The 22,916-nt window shown below is 46.2% G+C and overlaps 1 protein-coding gene across 2 annotated transcripts in view; it reads left to right on the top strand.

The window, feature by feature from the left end:
* TTC7B (tetratricopeptide repeat domain 7B) overlaps positions 1 to 22,916 on the top strand; it is a 1,510,908-nt gene that overhangs the window by 713,346 nt on the left and 774,646 nt on the right. The gene's annotated exons all lie outside the window — the stretch shown is intronic.

Genomic DNA, 22,916 nt, shown 5'->3' with positions numbered 1-22,916 from the left:
GGGCCCATGGCACTCTTATGCCACTGACTTTGGTAGCTTGCACACTATACAATTGCATGTTAAGTTATAGCTTGTCTTCTGTGCATGTAGCATTGGCAGCAGTGCTCAGAGTACCTTTATTGCTGCACATAGAAAAAAGAAAATAGCGGAGTCATTGCTTGTAACGCTTAAATCCGCCATAGTAAATTGTTTTATCTATTGCAACCACACTTCTAGATTGACATTGGAATGAATTGATACTCTTAAAGTGTTTGCAGCACATCATCAAATGTGGCTGCTTTGAAGGCCTTGAACACTGTCACATTATGAAGCATTGTAATAGTTTCACCACCTCATGGGCTGTATAATGTTATCCATACTCTTTAGCTGGATGCTACAGACTCCTTCATCATAGCTTCCAACTGTCCTGTTTTTGCCAGGACAGTTCTAGCAAGTTGGAGGCTGTCACATGTAATCCACTATCCCTGGACAGTCCCAGCAATAAGTGCCTACTGAATAAAAAGAGAATTGCAATGGAAATTTCAAACTTTAGGCCAAAGTAGCTGAGTTGGAAAAATCCTCCAATGCAGCTGAATGGGAGAATTTTTCCAACTCAGCTACTTTGGCCTTAAGTTTGAAATTCCCTGCAATTCTCTTTATTGAATAGACCCTATAATCCGCACTTTCATAAGTAGGTGGAGTTAAAGTATGCGAATTACGTTGGTTGGGCGGAGCTTTGGTGCAGTGGGTGTGGTACATTTTCAAGTAAGTCATTGATAACTGTGCTGCAAAGTGTCCCTGGAAATGTTTTTCAAATGTTGACAACTATGCTTCATTAGTGTTGGTTCTTTTTCCCTTGCCGTTATCAAAACATCATTGCACTAGTGGCGGTTTCCTTGCTGATGTACAATCCATAAAATACATCATTATAAGCAGTTTTCTTCAAGCATGCACAGTTTTTCATTCTTATTTTGGGGGAGGGCTATGTTGTTGTATCTCTTCTAGCTTTGATCGTTGTGTGTCTGTTGTTTGCTGCCACATTTCCCAAGAATCCATTTGTATGCACATTTTTGCAAATGCTGATGTCATTGATCAGAAGAACGCAGAGTTTTCACAGTAAATGATTTCACCTTTAATTACAGTATTGTTTTTTTCTGATTCTTTACCGCATGAGGTATCTCCTATGTTGTTCACTGTTTTTCTCTTGCGATTCTTCTCCAGCATATTTGCTCTCACCCTTACACTCGCCTTGCGCGACTCCGGACCCGAGGTCTCTTTGTGTGTTACGTTCTCTTGCGATTGTCATCAATATAATGCAATGAGGTGCTTTCTTTTATACCATGGTCCATGATGAGTGTCAAAAACATAATGGATTGGGAGATCTCTACCACTGTCGTTGAGACGTTGCACCCCTGGACGGAATGGTATAATTCTCCTGGCATGTTCTTAATAAACATTGTTTTGTGAGCTATTTCGGCAAATGTGATTGGCCAAAACTTTGAAACAATCACAGGAAGTCTTGGATATTCAAGTTGGCAGGAATACGAGCAACACTTACAGGGTTAGCAATCTGTGATAACTTTTTTTCATGTGTGTTGTGCATGGAATAACACATGGTTTTGCCAGGAGCATGAGAAATGACAAAACATCTGACTTTCGATCATTGCATTCCGTGGCATATGGTAGGAACGTCCTGACACCTTGCTGAGATCTGTGTTTCACTCCTATTTAAAGCCTACTCTTGTCTTTCCAAGTGTTGGGGTTCTCTTCAGCCAGCAGCGGCTGGTGAAACGAGGTGTAGCTCTTTCACGTGCCAGTACCTACATGCACTTGCCATTGAAGAGCCCAACTCTTTTTATATATATATATATATATATATATATATATTACCTACTGGTGGTCGCCAGTAGGTAGTTATAGTTAGGACCCTCTTACCATAGGAAATCCCCAACATTCTATTTTGAATAACTTTGGCGCCGGTCGACGAATCCTCGCGAAATTTTCAAAATAGGTGGGGCGTTGAGCTCCGCTCCTACTCTGAAAGTCTCGGGGGGATTCGTCAAGCGGGGGCTGAGATAAAAGGGGGGTCCCAAAACGCGTTTTTCCCATGCATTTTTCCATAGGACCTTTAGACAGAGCTACAGCCCGAACGGCTGAACAGAATTTAATGAAATTTGGCAGAGAGGTAGTCCTCAGGTCAAGGAAGTGCCTTTTGTAGGTTTGGTGTAAATCTGTTCAGTAGATTCTGAGAAAATAGCCTTTAAATCAATATATATATCTGAGCCAGCTTACGGTGCGCTTACGGTGCGCTTACCGTACGCGTACGGTGACGAGCGCGATTCTGATTGGCTGTTAGATCTTAGTAAACATTCGAATCGGTTGAAACCAGGAAGCGGCGGCCGCCATTTTCTCTCTCGGACTCTGACGGGGGGTTGAAAAACAAAGGGCAAAAACATGTAAAGGGGCTGTTTAGACAGCTCCCAAGCACCTAGCCATGTCGAGGGAGTCCCCAACGATCCCCCAAGTGAAAGAAGGCAATTTTAATGTTTTCGAAAATTTCGCCGATTACGCTTACCGTACGCGTACGGTAATAAATAATAAAAAAAAATAAAAAATATCCACACTCTCCCCACCCCGTGTGCAAATGGTGCCCGAAGGGCACCATCTGTGCATGGCATATAACATCAAAGCCAAACATATATTTTACCTGTCACAACGATGCTCATCATATGTCCTCCATGCGCGCACGGAACGAACTGCGTTAAGGGGCGCGCACGCCACGAATGGCGTAAAGTAACTTAGCATTTAAAAAACCGTACAAATTCACTGAAAAAAACATAGGTTTCACACACGTTATAGTTAGGAATTAGCATTTAAAAAACCTTGCAAATTCACTGAAAAAACCATAGGTTTCACACATGTTATAGTTAGCTGGACATTTTACTGATAAAAAACCAATGAAATTCCCCCGTTATAGTTACTGTAGGCAACTATAACTCACGCGACCGTAATCCTCTGCTGATGACATATGTGTCTTTATGAAAAAAAAATATTTGTAATATATGTATAGCTAAAATTTAATGGAAGAAGACATGGGCAAATAAGTGTCTAAATACAGTATTAGCATCAGCAGAGGATTGCGGTCGCGTGAGTTATAGTTGCCTACAGTAACTATAACGGGGGAATTTCATTGGTTTTTTATCAGTAAAATGTCCAGCTAACTATAACATGTGTGAAACCTATGGTTTTTTCAGTGAATATATATATATATAAGTCTATATAGGGCCATAACTCCACATAATGTCAATGCTCCTAGGAAACGTAAGACTATTGATGAGAATGTTAAATGGTGCTGTGATTTTTGCATATATTGACTCTGCTGATGTTCCCAGAAATACAGCTGACATAAGTCTTCTGCGATTCGGTGGTTTTGAGAGGCATAGACATCAGTTCATTCTTGCTGCAGAAGTGATGGGAGTGATCCAGAGTCACTGATGTCACAGGCTTCCTCAGTGTGCCTGGGGCAGCTTCGGCAGGCATCAGTCAGCATGAATGTCAGACGGGTCGCAAACCTTATACTTAGTCCTATTTCCTGCTGCCTCGCTTTGCTCCAATGGAATCTGAGGCCCACAAAGAAAAACACGCGTTCAACAAGATGGAGTACTCTTGTAGTGAAAGACCTTTTCCCCATGACTCACTTTTTCAATCTATCTCGTGCGACTCTCAGCAGCAGGAGCAGGTGCACAAAACCTAAGTTAGTTAAAAAGAGATCACAGAGGAATGGGAACCACATTTTGATTGCCTCGTGGACATTTCTAAGTAAAATGAAAATTCTGATGTGGGCACTCATTGCATAAAACATCCCTGTCCCTCGCTATTGTTTTTAACTGGTTGCCTTGCAGCTGGCGGCCTGCATGCCCTGACTTCCTGTTCAGTGGCTGTGGTGTGTGATGGTTCAAAACAGGTTTGTTGTTTACTCTGCAGGGTAGGGATGCTTTGCATATGTCGTCCGAGCCTGCTTTCCTCCTACCTGGTCCCTTGGCAGGTAATTTTGAGTAAACTGTTAGGCCTCAAAAAGCTTGTACTTTCGTTTCCTGCGAACCTTGAAGGGCTGGGGTGGGCACATTCCATAGTAACAGTAAAGATTTGCCTCCAAGGGGACATTTGAGATGTTGGTGCAGACGGCTCGTGTGAAAGTTTCCAAATGTGATGGAATCCAACATTACTTGTTCATGTCGATCTGATACGGTATTTAAGGATTGAGTGCAGGGTCGGACTTGCCTAAAGGGCAACCAGGCAGTGCCTGATGGATTGGTCCGACAGGTGTGTGAGCTGGTTTGTTTATGGCTGTTTGTGGACCTGTTTTATGGTCTGCTGGGCAGACTATTACTGTTGATTTCCCTGAAATTAATGAAGAATTGCCTGCAGCAAACTCAATTCCACGCAGTCTTTCATTGTGTTACCCCGCACCCACCTTCTAACAGCCTGGTCAGAGGCAAGACCTGCTCTGCGTGTGTTTGGCCCAACCACTTTACCAAAGTCTGTTGCGGTGGGCGCCGAACACAAATGTGCCCAGGCCGTTGTGTGCCCAGATGCCAAGGAGTGAAAGCTGTTGATCACGACGAAGCTTCAGACCTGGAAAACATGGCAGCCAGCCCCAGCTCTAGGTGCGCCAAAGTAGAGGAAGATGATGAGGAAATCTTCTTGATCGCCTGCACTCTACACCCAGAGCAACCAGCATGACATGCCCCCCCCCCCCACCTGCCAAGTCAGAATTGATCGTACCCCGGTCACCACGTTAAGCAACACTGGAGCATCGGTTAACGTCACCAGCTTGGCACATTCCACACCCTGGTTCCACAGCCCCGGTTGTGGCTGACGAAAGCTCTCATCTTCACCTTTGGAAGTTGCACATCCATCTCACTTGCTGGTGTCATCTCCTGCTCAGTGTTCTATGGCTAGTACTCTTGCCCTGCGAGGTTCTTTGTTACCTCATCAAACTCTGAGACACTCCTCAGCTGCAATACTGCGGGACACCTGCACCTCATTTATTTTGCAGCGACCATTGGAGACTTCTCATGCAATGTTGATCACATCCTCCCCTGAATTCCCTCTCGTCTTCTCTAGCCTGGGCCACTTTAAAGAGCCTACAGTCTCCATCCACATCGACCTAATGGTCCTCCCCGCTGCCCTATGACACTGCAGAATGCCATTTCTCCTCCTTCCTGCAGTGGAAGCAGAAATGCAAAAGCTGAAATACACTGGTGTCATCGAAAAAGTATCCAGCCCGACCCCATGGTTATCTTCCATCAGTTTTGCAAACAAACCAAAGCAGCCGAGGTGCATTCGAATCTGCACAGACATACACCTTCCCAATCAGGCCATAAAGAGAGAGTGACGCATATCCTCATCAATTGATGACCTAATTGCTGATCTCATTGGCTCCACGTGATTCTCAAAGCTATATCTGAACTCGGGATACCATTAGCTTGAACTCAATGAGGACAGTATATACATCAGAACGTTGTCCACCCTCCATAGCTACAAGAGGCTCAACTTTGGAATATTGTGTTCCAATATGCAGTTGGTGAGGTAATGCAGGCCTAGAAGGGGTCATCAGCAACGACACTCTCATCCATTAACCCACTCTTGAAAGCCATCTTCGCCGCCTGCATGCCACCCTTACGAGAATTGATATGGCCGGTCTCACTTTCAATCATGCAAAATTCCAATTCTTTCCCCAAGAGATAGTTTTTCGGATATATTTTCTCTGATGCAGGCATCCAAGTTGACCCCTCTAAGTGCGCTGACATTGTGGATGCTTGTTTCCGATCCATGGGGGACCCGGTTTGGCAATTCGGGCTGGACTGTTTGTACGGGGAGCAGGGTCAAGACTGATTTGCATATGCCTGGGTCCAAACTGGGGTGGGGTTGTGCGCAAAAGAACGATTAATTTAACCTAGATCTCTAGACTGGGGGTGAATGTTTGATTTATTCAGCATTCCGTCCGTCATTTGTTGCTGCAACATTATGAAAGCGACTACTCTTTCCTCCGTGGCTGAGGTCAGGAGCTTCCTCGGCCTCACAACATACTGATGGTGGTAAATCCCCATCCTAGCTACGCTGTCAGACCTGTTGAGACGCCTCACAAAAGCATTGATGCCTTTGGTGTTGGGGACCCCAGAAGATGGTGCCATTCATCAAAAAGGCACTTTACTGCAACACCGTGATGGCCTATTTTGACCCTGCAAAGGACTCTGAACTGGTTGTCGACGCCAACTGGTCTTGAGCCTTCCCCATGCATCATGCAGGAAATGACTGTTGGGCACCCATTGCATTTGCCAGCAGATCCCTCATACACACTGAAGAACGCTATGCCCAAATTGAAAATAAGGCTCTTGCGATCAAGTAGGGCTGTCACCATTTTCATCTTAATCTCTATGGACGTCCCTTCCAAGTCCTCCCATAACATACACCATTGAAACCCAACTTTACAGGCACCACACCCCATCCACCAATCTACAGGGAGAAGTGGGTCCTGCTGCTTCAAAAATATCAGATGTCAGTGGGATTCACACCAGGCTGTGGCTGTGACAATCCCACCGACTATCTCTCACGACACAACACCCCCACCTGCCAGCGGCAGCTCCTCCAGCCCCCAGTCTGATGTGGATGACTATATCCACTGGGTCACAAAGCTAGAGTGCCACAAGACTATCTCTTTACAGGACATCGCCAATGCCACAGCCTCATACCTGTGTTTCCACAAAGCCTGGGATGCAGCTGCATCTGGGAAGTGGAAGGACTCTCTCAGAGACAACACAAAATATGAAGACATCATCCAGCGTGACCTTTCATCCCTCTGGAATGTCCGCCATAAGTTTAGCACCACTCAGGCCAGCCTCCTCCTACAACGCCACCAGAACTGTCACCCCTCGCTTACTGCAAGCAGGTCACATAGGTGCCACCAAGACAAAGGCCAGTCTGCAGCGAAAATTCTGGTTCCCTGCACTAAATGCCAAGGTTGACGACATGTTCACCAAATGCCACTGGTGTTAAGTCAGCAAGCTGCCAGATCGACAACCTCCGGCCGCTAAAGACTGCCCTAGTGATGGCCCTTGGTGTGTCATCAGTATAGATTTTAGTTCTTTGCCCAATGGACGCCACATGCTATTTGTCTCAGGTGCCTTCTCGAAATTACTCATACTAGATCTACCTCAACTGGCCAATGTTCAAATACACCATGAGGTGCCTCAACAAGATATTTCTGACATTTGGAATCCCAAACACTCTCGAGCGGCAATGGACCCCCCTGTCTTGGCCATGAGTTCAAGCAATACCTACAGTACCTCACAATCACCCACAGAAAGATCACGCCACACTGGCCCCAAGCCAACAGCGAGGTTGAGAAACTGATGCCCACGTTCAGTAGGATCATCTGAATTGCGTGCAGCAAACCGATGTAGAAAAGGCCATCCACAAGACTCTGGGAGTGTACAGACGCACTTCTCACAGCACAATGCAAAGAGTACAGGCAGATGTGCTGTTTGGGAGAGCCGTACGGAATAATATGATGCAGTCTGGACTCTCGAAACATGTGGACGCTGTAGCCATGCTGCGGAGGAGAATGCAGCATAATAACAAAGCCAACCAAGCCCGCAGAGCCAGAGTCCGACATTGAGGTGGAGGACTGGATCCAAGTCTGGATACCGATGCCCCGGAAGGTAGTTCCGGCTCCCCTTTGAATCATGGCCCCTCCAATTCTTTGCCAGAAAGAGTAAAGGGTAGGATGGTTACAGCCAAGAACAACTCCTAATGTGTTTAGTGAAGTGTATCCGCCTTCACCAGTTATTATTATTATTATTTATATTTGTTAAGCTTATCTTTCACCTCTAAGGTATCCTGGCGCCTCCGTTCTACATTGCTTCCATTGTTGCTGAGTACAGGGGTAGTTTGCAATACTCAAAGGTATCCATTTAGCAGTCCCAATGAACAACTGGGCCGAACGAGCAAACCACACAGACACCCCAACAAAGAGAAGAAGATGATGGCCTGGGCCTTGCTCAGACTACAGGTACCCCCAGATGTACCCCATCACCACAAGCAGCAATGCCCCTCAGCCCTGAAATAGCCAGGTCATCAGAGATACCTGAACCTCCCGCCAATCCCCGACTACTTGGGGTCATCCTTACTGGTTGAGACCCCCCATCACAAGGCTCAAAAAAACTCAAGCACTGTGACTTAGAGCATTGCTTATGGCGGTACTCGCCACAGCTTGCACTCTCAATGAACAGTACTTTCAATGGTTCCGGCTGTTTGTTCTGTGTCGAAGGTTTTGGAAGAATGTAATACGGCACAGTAACATACATGACGTCGTGACGTGCACGCACGCCCTGACCCAACTTTGCAGGTCTAGGGCAAGGAAATAACAAGCATTGGCATAGCCAATAGGTCTCGCCTTTGGGACCTTATAAGTGTTTAGCCATGGAACAGTTAATGTTGTTGCACCAAGGATATTGTGCTGGATAACTAAACACTTATAAGGTCCCAAAGGCAAGACCTATTGGCTATGCCAATGCTTGTTGCCCTGAGAAGCTGCCATCCCATTGAAGCACAGTCGCGTGTGAGGTGGAAATTGGGAAAAGTGAATCCCTTGACTGGGCGTTTCTTTTGCATCAGCCAAGCACACTGATATCTCCAGGGCGATTTAAAATAGACAATGCGCAAATAGGTATGGCATGATCTGACCTCCTCCAAGTGTAGGGAAGAAGGGTTAATGGACAGTTTCACTAACCGGTATTCCCCCCGTTGCACGAGGTGGTTGGGAGTTTTGGGAAACGCCACTAATTATTATATTCCTGCAGTGGCGGGAGCATGGCACAGTGCCATCGTGCAGCTGTGAACCTCGCTCATGGACAGAGGATGCATTGTCATGGTCTGAGGGGCATTGCAGACCCAGCAGGTAACAAGCAAAATCGATATACAGCAGCTGGGTGCATTGTGGAAGCCTGCGAAGTGCTGGTTCAAGAAAACTGCATAAATCGGGAAATCATGGCTGTAAGAGACTTTAGAGTCGCGATGGACCAGGGGTGAAGGTATGGGCTCCTATTCTGAAGACGTAATGGGCTGGTACCCAGTTAAATCTATAGGAATGGTAGGCTTTTCCGGCTCTAGCCTCACAGACACGCGCCTCGTGAGCAAGTGCTCAGCCATCCGTAAGTTTACACCAGAAGGTTACAACGCTACGGGCATTCATGGCAGAGAAGTGGACGAGGGTTACTGTTTTTGTGTGGCTGGAGGTCAGAACTAATGACGGCTGACTGCACTGCAGCCGGTTCACCGGTGTCTACAGATCCAATACAGTCACTGGCTTCACCAACAAGGATCGCTTAGGAGCCACCCTCTGCTGCTGGATGCAGAGGAAGGTGGGTGCAGTGGGCTCCATATTGGCCTGAGGGGTTGGTTTGGAAGGGGATGGACAGTCATATCTATGTGTGCGTGTGTTTAATGCCCCCACCCCTTTCTCTTGGCTTCATGTGGCTAGACAGTTAGACGGGCCGACTTGGAAACTAGGGAACCGGGTTCGAGCTTGGCGGGCGCTCAAAAATCCTGTTATCCTGGGCAAATCACTTGATCTGGATTCACTGTCTGTGGTGCAACTGGTGCTCATGTGAAGCAACCTGACACCCACGGTTATTAGTTCACACCATATACAACTTTAAACAAGCATTGGCCGCGCGGCCGTAAAAGTAACGGCTGCGCGGCCATGAAAGCGAAAGTGATCGCGGGAAGCACGTGAGTGGTGCGTGCGCAGCAGTGATTGCGCTGGAAGGGAGGCAGATGGCACTGACTGCTTGCCCGTCCATACCCAGGCCGTGCTAGACAAGTTTCTCATATCTAAACCCCCTCACCTACCCTTCTAATCGCCCCTTCAATGAAACAAATTATAGATTAAAGCGAGTATGTACTTCTATTGTGCAGATCATTCCCATTTGACTGGCCCAAACAGTTAAGCTGAAATCTTTTCTTAGTCTAGTGTGGTGCATGGCTCTGCCTCTTTAGTCATTGCGCCAGCTGTTTACTCTACATGTGACATTTGACCTACTGTAAGCCAGGACTATTGCCTTTGTCACTGGTAGATAGTCGCATACGGTAAATAAGCCACTACTATGGCTTTGGTGTAAAATACTGAAAACACTTCAGTTCCGGGATGATGGGGCTGTGCATGATCTATGATGAGTCACTTTGAAGTTAGTTAACAGTTCAAAAACTCCAACTTTCTCGCCCCCAAGGACCGGCTCCCTAGATTACATTAGAGACCAGCGGCGGCGGGGATACAGCACTAGGGAAGTCTGACCGTGAGCCACATCTTGAATAATGCATGGGTGAGTGGTGTCTGCCTGCTTAATCGCATGTTTGCTCCAAAGCGTAAGCTTGTTGGACCATTTGCAAAGCGCCCCCTCGACTCGCGTCGGTCCGATTGCAATCTGCTATGGCCAGACACAGAGTACCACGTGAATTACACCGGTTCTGATGGTGTTGCAGACGCCACGACCGACTCGCTATACTTGAAGGCGACAGATGGCCCCACATTCTTGTTTCACCCCCGCTGCCGAACCGCACTCTCTGGAGCGAGAAAGCCAAACCTCAGCTGCTTCATGGCGGGGCCACCCAGCACACAAGGAAACCAAATCTAGGTGCTGCTGAACCCGAGACCCTGAAGTCTTTATGTTATGAAACTGGTCCCTTTGCAAAGTGCTCCGACACCTTCGTGTAGGGTTTGTGCTATCAAAAATCGCATTTAATATATCAATACATACACTAATAATGCATAATACCGACTGGATCACCGAGGGTGCATGGGACATGGCCACCAAAGGGGGACCCCACATAAACCGCTAACTACGAGGCAACATGACACTGCCTAACGCGTGTGCCTTGAAGGCGGCAACTCCGGCCCTGCATGCAGCCCTCTTCACTACATGCCGCAGCTCTTGAGCCGTGCCGCTTTGTTACAGGCGGGGGAGGAGCCGCCGCGCCCAGCAAGCGCAACCTGCACCACGAGGCCAACTCCCCCAGAGAGACAAGGTAGCAGGGGAGCACATCTCGCCACAGGTAAACCAGCCCCTCTGGGCACTCCGGCAAGCTCACCCGGCAAGTGAGCCGCTCCCCAATGCCAGAGGGCCTCGGAACACCGTGCCGCAGGAGAACACTGGCCGCCCGCGGCCCCATCGGACAAACGCCCTTAGAAGGGCAGAAGTAAGCACGTGCCCCCTCGGGGCACACAGACAGCCCCCCACTCAAGCCCGTTCTACCGCTGGCAGCCAACAACCTGTCGGGCCTTGACTCATGTAGCTTCCCCTGAACAGAAAGCATTACCCCCGTTGGCCTCATGCAGCAGTCCAGCCCCAGACCTTCGAGATGACGGCCAGGCCGAGCCGAACCCACAGACAACCATCCCTCCTCAAAGCACATCGGGCCCCGGACTGTCACGAGAAAAATGGAAGCTGCAAAATCTAAATAAACAGTGCTTCCTCCGGTTCAACCAGGGAGATGAGCTCACAACGATAACCACTGCCCCCACAGGAACTCTCCTCGGGGCCCCAACGCACCAGATCCACCCAGTATCACCGCCCAACCAAGCCGGCATTAGGCTGCTGAAGCACTTGCCCCAACGCTGCGCGAGCCACAGGGAGCGACGCAGTGCCGAGGGTAAGCGCGTTACTATGCCTGACGGCGGCGCGCAGTTCTTCGTTGGCACACTACTCGGCCTGAGACCCGGACGGACGGAAGGAACCCAGGTAGATAATTGACTCATAAAGCACTCCCACCCCTCCCTTGCACTGCAGATTACCCTCTTGTTAGGACTACCCTTGTGCAGCGCTGACGGGGTGTTCTGCTTCACCCCTCGGGCTGGTAGGTATTACCCCTGACACGCCCCGAAGGACTAGCCTGGGCAAGCCAGAACTGGTGGGCTCCATGGCATGCGACGGACGCGCCTCCCCACACCCACTGATAGATTGAGGAGCTGCCCCTCCGCCTCACAGATGGGGCGAAGCCCGGACTCACTGCGCTTCTTAAAGCATCTGGGAGGTAACCGTCAGGCGCGGGCGCAACACGACACCGCGCCGCGATCTGGACACAGCATGTCCTACGGGGACAAAGACAGCTGGCAGCATTGCGGCAAACACGCTCATGCTAACCTCTTGTGGCCACCGCGTGTGTGGTCTGTGAAGGAGGTGGGAGGCACAGTCATGCGGCAATCCCTGCTATGGCGGAGGCATGCATGATGGGGCAGGGGCATCCTGCAAGCTCCGGGAGCCGGCGGACTCACGTGCCCCCTCCCACTGAGCCGCATCTTGTCCCCAGGGCCTCGAGCACCATCCTGGAGGCACATATTGCACACTCACCACGCCACCAGCGGTCGCAGCCCCGGAGCCCCATGTGGGTCCCATGTGAGCCGAGCCACTTTGCACACCAGCATCCCCGCCCTCTCGGCCGTTCCTAAACCTGAAAGGGAGTGGGGAAGGGCCTAGACGCCCCAACTCCGGCCACCCACCCCCCCACGTGCATCACCCTGCACTGCTACGAGCACCCTGGACCGAGGGAGCTGCATCACCCCACCCCCCTCTCTAGCGGGCACCAACCATGCAATGGCCGGGCGGTGCCGTGGGGTTAAGGGTTAGGGGAGGGCGGGGGCTCATGAACTCACCGCGTGTAGCAGCTCCTCACCGAGCAGACGGCGTGATGCCTGGCGCAAAAAGGATCGCCAACTCGGCGGGGAGGCAGATATACCTGCCCCCCCCCGCCCACTGGTGCGCCAGAAATGACGCAGTAGCACTGGACCCCCGGGGGGGTCCAAACACTATCCCTGTCGGGTTTGTGCCCGCATGTGGCCCTAGGGTGGCTGCCCTCCTATGGGGGCCCCCTGCGTGGGCCGTGGTCAGTCTCATATTTACAGTCCCAGCCTGACCCTGATTGCAATTAAAATAACTAATCCTGGCGAATTCTGAAACAGAAAATAAATCACTGTCCTTTGTTTTGTGGGTACTTAAAGTCTCAAGTAATAGAAGTGAGATGTTTCTTTAGTGAAGGACGTCCTGGAGTGCAGCTTCATCTCACTAACAGAAACAGAGGTCACATTTGAATTACACTGTTAAAAATCACCCGAAAAATAACTTGGACAACTATTACAACTTACTTATGTTTTAAGTTAAACTTACATAAAATACAGCTGATACCACCGTGAATTGTCCATCTGGCAAATATAACCCTTTTTTGTCCAAACATAGGGTACATTTTAACATTCTACCAAAGATGGAATGATGCAGTTTATAGGTCTCGCCTACAGATAGGTTTTTGCTGTTTGTTGCCAAAAGACCTATTGTGCATAATTCCAGTACTTACAGTGGACTTTGGGTCAGGCCAATGCTTATGATAGGTTGGCTTGGTGGTCAGTGTCATTTTCATGCTTCTTAATCAATGGCTTTCTTTCTTCTTCATGCGTTTGACCCCCCCTGAGAACTTTTCTTCTTTGCCGCCCCTTTGACTTGAGTACGTATATTATTCCATGGCAGCTATCAGAGAATTACTTTTTTTCTTTTAGTTCTAGCACTCCATATGACCACAGGAATGCATGTGTTTTCTTGCTCTCTTTCCTGTAGGCAACTTTCCATCATACCCCGCGATTGCATGTAATTTAATAGAACAGTGCTTGTGCTTCCTAGCAGGCATACAATGTCTCCTCAGGCAGGAATCAGCTCTACACAAATCAGCTTTGCTACTGCTCCAGTATGACCAGTCCAGTCTAAACTTGCCAGGGCAGTCTTTTATGAGCATGAAAACACCTTACACCGGTTTTGGACTATTAGAGGCCTCTTCAGTAGGGTGCAGCTTGTGTCAAATGGCATAGTGAGTTGAACATAACGTGTATTTGTAAAGCGCACGTCCACCCAGAAGGGTAACTTGGCGCTGAATAGTAGATGTTTATTGTTACCTGAATGATTGATACTCATTTTATTGACCTCAGAAAGATGAAAGGCTGAGTGGACCCGCTGGGGTTTGACCCTGTGACCATGAGGTTGATCACAGGCCCCTACAATGGACAAATTAGTCCACTTAACCACCAGAGCACAGGACAATCACGTGGGAAACCTGTCAGACTTTGTGCATTGCACAGAGGAAAAAAAAGTGGTTGGTGGTATGCTTAAATTGATCTCAGCCTCTGGTAATTACTCTGGGCTTCAATCCAGTCCATTGTTTTTTTTATCCACCATGCCACACAGTCACGGTCCAGTCATATTCAAATCAGCCTTGATTCTGCCCCAGTGGGAGCTGCCTAGCCCAGACTGCCCACCCAGATCCCCTTTTACCTGAGACACAAGCAGCCCTAAACTGGCTTCTGTCGATTTGAGTCCTGCAGTAGGGTGCAGCTTAGGTCATTTAGCAGAGTGAGTATGGGACCCACATCTGGATATACCCATTATATTTTTGCCATTACACTGATGATGAAAGCTGTCACTAACAGTACAAAACAGCAAGTGACTGAATTGAGATGACCCAGTGACCAATGGTGTATGCTGTGGTGGCAGGAAGCAAAATGTGAAATTTAAAACTGTTGTTGAAGAGGGTTTATCCAAAGCCCCCCTATGCATGCATCTCTGTATGTACTTGTAATTTGTGGTTTTGTATATGAAATGAGGCTAGTAGGATGGATAAAGTTGTAACTAGGCCAGACCTAAAAACAATTGTAGCCCTTTCAAGATTTGCATGTTGTCTGTGTACATTTGCCAGACAGGTTTTGTCAGAGCTGGGTGTTCTGGTGATTCACTGCATAATACGCTCAAGGGATAAATGAAGAGATGATTTATGTGAATTGATTGAAAGACGAAAACTGAGAGCCCACATTGGAGGAACCCAAATCATGGAAAGACAATTTTAAGGAAATACAAATAAAACAAAAATTGAAAGAAACATTTAAAGTAAAACTAATTTTAAGGAAGATCCCATTAAATTTGGGTGAAGTTTAAGGGTAGTGAATATTTTTAGGATTCAGTGTTAGGCTTTAGGATTGCTGAGGGTTTTTAGGGGTCACAGATGAGTGGAGCTTATTGTCTGGAAAAGTTTTAGGGTTCAGAAATGGGTGGAGTTTAGGGTGGTAAGTGGTTTTAAGGTTTAAAGAATGGATGTTATTTAGATGAGGTGCAGGTTTTTTTAGGGTTCAGTGGAGTTTAGGAATGGTGAGGTATTTTGAGGTTTCACGGATGGGTGGTGTTTGGGCATTGAAAGCTTTTTAGGGTTCAGGAATAGATGGAAATTAATGGTAGTGAGGAGTTTTAGGGTTCGTGATGGGTGGAGTTTAGAGGTAGAAAGGACTTTTAGGGGTCAGACATAGGTAGAGTTTAGGGGTCATGGGGTGAGTGGAGGATAGTCAGGTGTGGTTAAGATTTTTGGGGATTGTGTGATGGGCGGAGTTTAAAGTAAGAAAGGGCTTTTAGGGTTCAGTGTTTTCAGGATGAGTGGAGTTTTGGGGTCGTGGATAGATGTAGTTTAAGTATGATGAGTGGTTGTAATGGGGCAGGGATGGATAGTGTGTAGTGGTAGTGATGGAGTCAAAGATGTATGATGGTGAGGGGTCAACAAATTAAAAGCATCTGAAGTAATTGTTTGATAATGTAAACATAGTACTGAAATAAATACCTCTGACAAAAATGTTTCTGAAAGTAGGACCTCTAACCATTGCATTACACATTAAAATATAAGCATGCCAAAATCAACTTTGTAAAAAAAAAAAAGCATTCTATGATTGGTTTCTATGAAATCCTGTACATTTCGATTCAACAGCTTAGGTGAAATGGTTTCTAGAATATGATATTCCATTACACAGTCTTTCTATTAAATCACTTACAAATAAGAAGATAAATTATTTCACATTCCAAATCTTTGTTTTTATTTTATTTTTATTATTCGTTTAACCAAAATTGAAATATATATTGAGACTGAGGAAGGCTGCTGTGACAGCCGATACGCGGTTCTGTGTTGCCGGGTCGGAGGAGACCTCATGGAATAAAAGTGCCTTTGATACCTAGCACTCCTCGTGTGCGTGCTCTCTTCTTCGTGGAGTAGGGTTGTTTGTTATATATATATATATATATATATATATATATATATATCATATGAAAATAACAAGGTTAAAGAAGATGTTATTGATATGAAAACTTAATTTACTATTTCAATACAAACCCAACTTAAACTATAAAAGCATTAGAAATTCTAAAGTAATAGTGTTGTGGAGTCAACTGTCGTGGAGTGGGGTGTCGTTGAGTATAGTGTAATACTGTGGCATAGAGTGGTGAAGAGTGTTGTACAATGTTGTGGCCTAGAGTGCAGTACAGTAAAGTGTGGTGCAGTTCGGTGTTGTGGAATGTCGTCCAGTAGAGTGGCGGAGAGTATCGTACAGTGTAGTGTCATATATTGGAGTGTCGTAGAGTGGTGTGTTGTATAGTGTTTTACAGTGTAGTAGAGTGGATGCGTTTAGGATCGAGTAAAGTTCATATAGTGGAACCAAGTGTAGTAGAGTTTTGTAGAGTGGAGTTGCATAGAGTACAGTAGGGTGTCGTACAGTGGACCGGCATCGAGTTGAGTGTCGAGCGGTGGCGTAGAGTGGGCTAAAGTATCTTACAGTGGAGTAGAGTGGAATGTAGCTCAGTGAAGTTGTGTAGGCTATAGTGTAGAAAACTGTAATAGAGTGGAGTTTTATGTCGTACAGTAGAGTGGCCTGGCATATCATATGGTGTCCCCACTGTATACCCATCCAATCTTCACCCTCTACTACACTGTATGACACTAGCACTGCTCTCTACTACACACCACCCCACTTTATGACATGTCACTGCACTTTACAACACTCTCCTACACACTGTATCACTGTCCACTGCACATCACTCTACAACACTTAGGTGTGCAACACTACACTGTACAATACTCTCCTCCATTTTACTGGATACCACCCCACAACACTGAACTATACTACACTTTACTCTACTTAGTTGTGGGGTCTGCTGACAAATCTTCTATTATATTCTTAGCAAGGGGAGGGAGGTAGTCTCTTCACCATTGTCTTATTATGATGACATCTCCCTTCATGATATATGGACTAGCTGCTATGATGACTGTATTTGTACTAAGCATTTTCCTGCTTGTTGTGGCATGTATACTGCATGTTAGGGCACGTTAGTTAAAATCAATATTTTAAACTGTTTTGTGTCTCTGTCAGATCTTTTTGTGGACAAGTACAAGAGTGTGAGTGAAAGGGTGTGTCTTGTTACCGCAATTCCTGAGAGATCTGGGAGTGTTGTGTTCTGTACAATGAGTACCATTGAGTTGGGTAACAATAAACATCTGTTATTCAGTGCCAAGAGACATCGACGGGGTGAACGTGCGCTTTACAAATACACATGTTATGTTATTTGTTTCTCTGTGAGTGAGTAGGAGAGCAAGTGAGACACTATAGCTAGTCGGTCTTGTGCTTTGGGGTACTAAGGTGGTAGGAAGACTCAGTCCCTATACACCAAGGTCCCATATTCCTGCTCATAGTTCTGTATTTGTGCAGAATCCCTGCAACATGGCGCCACCAACGTTTAGTCTGATACTTATTCATGAGACCCCTGAGTAGCGTCCATAATACTCTCTCACCGGTTTCCGGGGACGTCCGTGGTGTGAGGGCTGGGCCTCCTATATTTGTGTTTTATAGGTTTTTCAAGCTTGAGGTTTAAAAGGTTGTGTTTTTCTTTCTCAACCCAATTTTGCGCTACCGTTCTTCAGATATATTCTTTACCGTTTTTATTATGGCAGTCGCTTTTGTGGCACCTAACCGCACAGCGGTTGCAACATTCTTGACTCAACGTGGAGTCTCCACTACGGGGGCATCCTTTATTTTTGTTGTCGCGGCGGACGCGGCTTACCGCTTCGAGGTTTTTTACTCTTGGGTTACATTCTTGGCAGTGGATGGGAATGATAATTTGTTTCATGAATATACGACAGCCGCAGTGCCGCAGGCCTATCGCCCTTATTCATTACTTGATGTTCTGTTGACGGCCTGGAAGCATACCATCTGGTTTAATGGTGCCCTTCCCCACCCGGTTTCTGTAGTCCATTTATGCCCCTTATCAGTCGATGAGGCCACTTGGCCTGTTTTGGCAGGTTTTACACAGCATCCAAATTATTATGTAACACCTGCAGAGCTATGTCAGTTACATACAACGCTGATTCATATACACAGAAGTGTCATATAATTTGTGTCACATGCAATTCAAGTAGCTCTAGCTGGAGCCACTCCCCAGCCACCAATACATGGTGGTGGTCTTGTTATTAGCCCCATCATGATTAATTCAGTGATGGGCAAACGTCCTCAAAACCGTGATGACGTATCATTTTGGCTTGCACAAAAATTTGAACAACTTGAAGCGGTCTTTCCACATACTGCCCCTGTAGAAAAACACAGGATCCTTACAATGAGTTTGTCGAGAGGTTTGGTTCCCGCTTTAGGTGACTGCACCACCTGGGAGACGATGTTTGCTTCAATGTATACACTGTGCTTTGGCATCCCCTCCATGAGCGTTCTACCGAGTGTTCTTAAAAAGATACAAGATGAACACGGGGCTTGTCCAGCCCTGGACTTGGGGATGAAGTTAGAGAAATGTTTCCGATTGCCTCTGATATGATTCTGGCAAACATTAAAGGTGAAGCAGTTCGCTTACGAGTACGTCAACGCCTAGCGACGGTGCCGGACGTGGATCGGCAGCGACAGTTGCTGATTATAATTGCGGATGTGTATACATCTTTGGGTCGCAATAGTTTGGGAGTACGACCATTTGCTCAGCCACAGTCTAAACTGCCTCCTGAGAAGGAGGGTCGTCCAGTCTTTCCTAAAAAGGCTTAGAACAAGAATCAGCAGCAGCAACAGAAGCCTGGTTCACATGCTGGTTCTCCGACACCTGACGCCTGAGAGGTTCAAGGTTCCAGGTCCCTGGTCCTTGTTCTCCTCTTTCCTTTCAGGAATTGTCGGATCAACAGGTTGGTGAAGGGGGCAGCAAGATTGCAGAAAAGGCAAGTTTGCGCAAAAAAGACGTGGCCCGCAGCAGCAGTTTGACCTAAAAGTCAAGCAGGAGGAGCCTGCTCAATATCGACCACAATTTCAGAAGTAAAAAGTTGCCGCTTTGACAGCAAAGTATGCCTCAGACGGTGAGAACCCTGCTCCTCAACAAGAGTTGTGCGGTAACCCTCCTCAACAGCGCAGCGGAGGTTACCATAGTGTGGCAGACACTCCACCAGCGTCTGGAGGCGAAAGCAACTTATACTTTCATTACAGTAGAAACAGCTGACACTTGAGTTGTCCTTCCGGATAGGCTTTATGACGTAAGCCTTCAAATTGAAGGTGATAATAAATGCCCAATTAAAGCAGCATTTTGAGAAGATCTCACTTCTTCCTACGATATATTATTGGCAGAAGTTGATTGGCCTTCCCTTTTGTCCTAGCTTTCTCTAGAGGGGAAGATGTTATTCTACCCAGTTTTTCACAATATGTTCCTGATGACGAAAAAATGGCTTATGCCTCCAAGTGGGCTTTATCCTTAGCCCCGGCATTATATCGCAATCAGTCAGGTTGGGACGAGGATTCCTTGGTTCATGTGATTACTTTGCATTCTACACCTCATCCCAAACCAAAATAACCCATCAAACGAGACGCTAAAGCATCCAAAAGTGACATTTTTACTGAATTGGAATACCAGGGTGTGAGTGAACCCTGTGTTTCATCGATGAAAATCCTCTTTTTCCGATATTGAAACCGAACGGTTCCTATCGTATGGTTTTAGACTACAGACGTTTTGAACAGTCATGTTCCTACCTTTGCGGTCAGAATACACATAGCTCTGCGTTAGTGAATAACAGTGTTCAAAAAAAGTACAAAACCACTTTGGATATTTCCAATGGATTTTTCAGTCACTCTTTGTCTCCTGAGAGCTGTGATTTGACCGCATTTAGTGGGCTGGGCAACCAGCGCCGATATGCGAGATTGCCTATGGGATATAAGAACAGCCTTGGTGTGTTTGCGGCACGCATTGTGTCCCTTTTGCATGATATCGACCCTGATGCCTTCTCGTACGTCGATGACATATACTTGACGGATGATGAATTACAGCGCACATCTCTTGCATGTGGACGCAATATCACACATTTTGCAAACTTTGGTTACAAATTTAATTTTGCTAAGTCTCACATCGCCTTCTTTGCCGTTATTTTTCTTGGTTACGAACTCAACAATGAAGGTAGGGGGCTGGCCCCAAGTTTCTGGAGAAATGTGCACTATTGCAACATCCATCTACGCTTAAAAAATTTCAATCTTTGTGAGGTTTTTTGAATTTGGGAAGGACATACATTCCTGATTATGCCCAGGGTATTAAACCTCTTTACTCATTGATACAACTTTCATTTTCGTCTTCCAGTTGACTCCCGGAACATACTATAATTCTTCGGTCTCTGCAGTCTGACCTACTTGCGACCAACTTCTTGTTAACACGAGACAATTCTACAAATTTGGTCATAAGGATTGTACCAGGGGCATTAGGCTTTACTTACTTGACTTTCAATAAAGGGGACATGGTCCCCATTGCTTATAAATCGCATTTATATACTTCGGCTGAACTGCGTTGCTCTTCTACAGAAATGTTTTTGACAGCAGTCCAGATTGCGATTCTTAAAGAACGCTTTCTGGCTCAAGGTAAACGCATTGCCATGATCTTGCCAGTTCCTGCTTTAGAAGCAGTTACAAAGGCTAGTGTCCAGAATTCTAAAGCCTTGCATCCTCGCTGGATATGTCGGCTGATGTCAACTTTGTCTTTGACCTTACTTTGCAAACACAGGATTTTTTACAATATGAACTTGTTCATCCTCCTCCTTTATCACTACTTCCTCTTGATCAGTACGAATGCATTATTTACACTAATGGGTCTGCGCAGCCAGCCATTCGTTTTAAACATGCTTATTCTGCAGCCTGTGCAATTGTGGCAGGTTCGATTGTGGACGGGGATTTTAAATCCTCCTTAGTGCACTGGTCAATTGGCGGAGCTACATGCCTTGGTTTTGGCTCTTGAATTAGCTGATACTGAAGTTCCAACACTTGTAGTGTGAGATTTGTTTTACTGCGTGCAATCCTTCAATGACAACTTGTTTTTCTGGACACAAAATGATTTCCGTGGCTCTAAAGGCAGTTCAATAAAGCATAAAACTCTTTGGGTTCGAGTGCCCGCTCTTAAGGAACGTTTGCCACTCACACATGTTATCCATACTTTGGGCCATCAATGTGTGGGAGCTGTTGGTAATTCGATGGCTGATGAGGCAGCCAAATCTGCGATAGATAAATGTTCAGTAGCAGCACTAGGTCTTTGACTAAAATTGATGATGATATTCTGGCGCTATCGATGCAACAAAGGAGGGGTCGGAGTTCCCCCAAGGTTTCCCATGACGTTATACATATCACTTGTCTTCCGATCAATTCCCAGTTGCAGCTATTCCGTCCGTTGGAGATCGTCTGTTTCCCAACGAGGTCCGCAGACTTTCTTTGATCATTGCAGCTCATGAAGGTATGGCATCTGCCCATGCCGGAGTAACTCCGACAATTTCGCTTTACAGCAAGGTTTCTGGTGGCATGGTTTATATCAACAGGCACGGAAATATGTTCTTTCTTGTGATATTTGTCAACAAATTAAGCCTTCTACTATTGCAAGTCCACCCCACACTCAACTTTACATTTCAAATCAACCTTTTGGTTGTATCTATCTTGATCACTGCGGTCCTTTGACGTCAGATGCTGCTTTTAAACACATCTTGGTTGCTTTGGATTCGTGCACTAGAATCCTTTGGGTTTGGCCGCAACGCAGTGCTGATGCTCGAACTGTTCTAAAACATTTGCAGCTGTTGTTTGGACAATGTACTTTGGTTTTTAGTGGGATACACGAATAGGTAGCACACTCTTGGAGAGGGACCTTTCCAGGGAGAAGAGCGAGACAGCACCTATTATGTAGATCTATCATATATAGGCTAAGGTATGGGGTCTGCTGACAAAGCCCAGAAATCTATTATATAATAATACTTCTTAGCAATGGGAGGGAGGTTAGGCACTATAATCTCTTCTCCATTGTCTTTTTATGATGACATCTCCCTTCATGATATATGGACTAGCTGCTATGTTGACTGTATTTGTACTATGCATTTTCCTGCTTGTTGTGGCACACATACTGCATGTTAGGGCACGTTAGATAAAATAAATATTTTAAACTGTTTTGTGTTTCTGTCTGATCTTATTGTGGACAAGTACAAGAGTGTGAGCGAAAGGGTGTGTCTTTTTACCGTGATTCCTGAGAGATCTGGGAGTGTTGTGTTCTGGGATGTCTAATCATTTGTTTCTCTGGGAGTGAGAAGGAGAGCAAGTGAGACACTATAGTAAGTCAGTCCTGGGCTCGTGGGTACTAAGGTGGTAGGAACACTCAGTTCCTATACACCAAGGTCCCATATTTCTGCGCATAGTTCTGTATTTGTGCAGAATCCTCTGTGCTCTGTATCTTAGAGCACTAATACATTTCAATGAATTGATTTCTCCTACCTCAAAGTCATCTGAACGGAGTCTTACACTTGCATGTAGTTAGTATCCTTATTTAAGAAATCCTACATTCTCCTCCAAGACATTTATCTAAAGTTTAAAAACCAAATTCTGGCATAAATGCTATTTCTGTGTAATGAAAATAAGTAGAGGTACATGTTTTCAGTTCTCAAAGTTTTTTTTTAACAATGTCTAATGTAATGGCGGCCAACAATCGTTACTTCATTCATATAGCGTTGCAGGGCCATTTTGAAGTTGAAGTCCTTTTCATACTCTCTCA

Source organism: Triturus cristatus, chromosome 9 (assembly GCF_964204655.1).
Source record: "Triturus cristatus chromosome 9, aTriCri1.1, whole genome shotgun sequence".
Lineage (NCBI taxonomy): Eukaryota > Metazoa > Chordata > Amphibia > Caudata > Salamandridae > Triturus > Triturus cristatus.
Note: the sequence above shows the minus strand (reverse complement) of the source record. Positions and strands in the feature narration are given on the sequence as shown.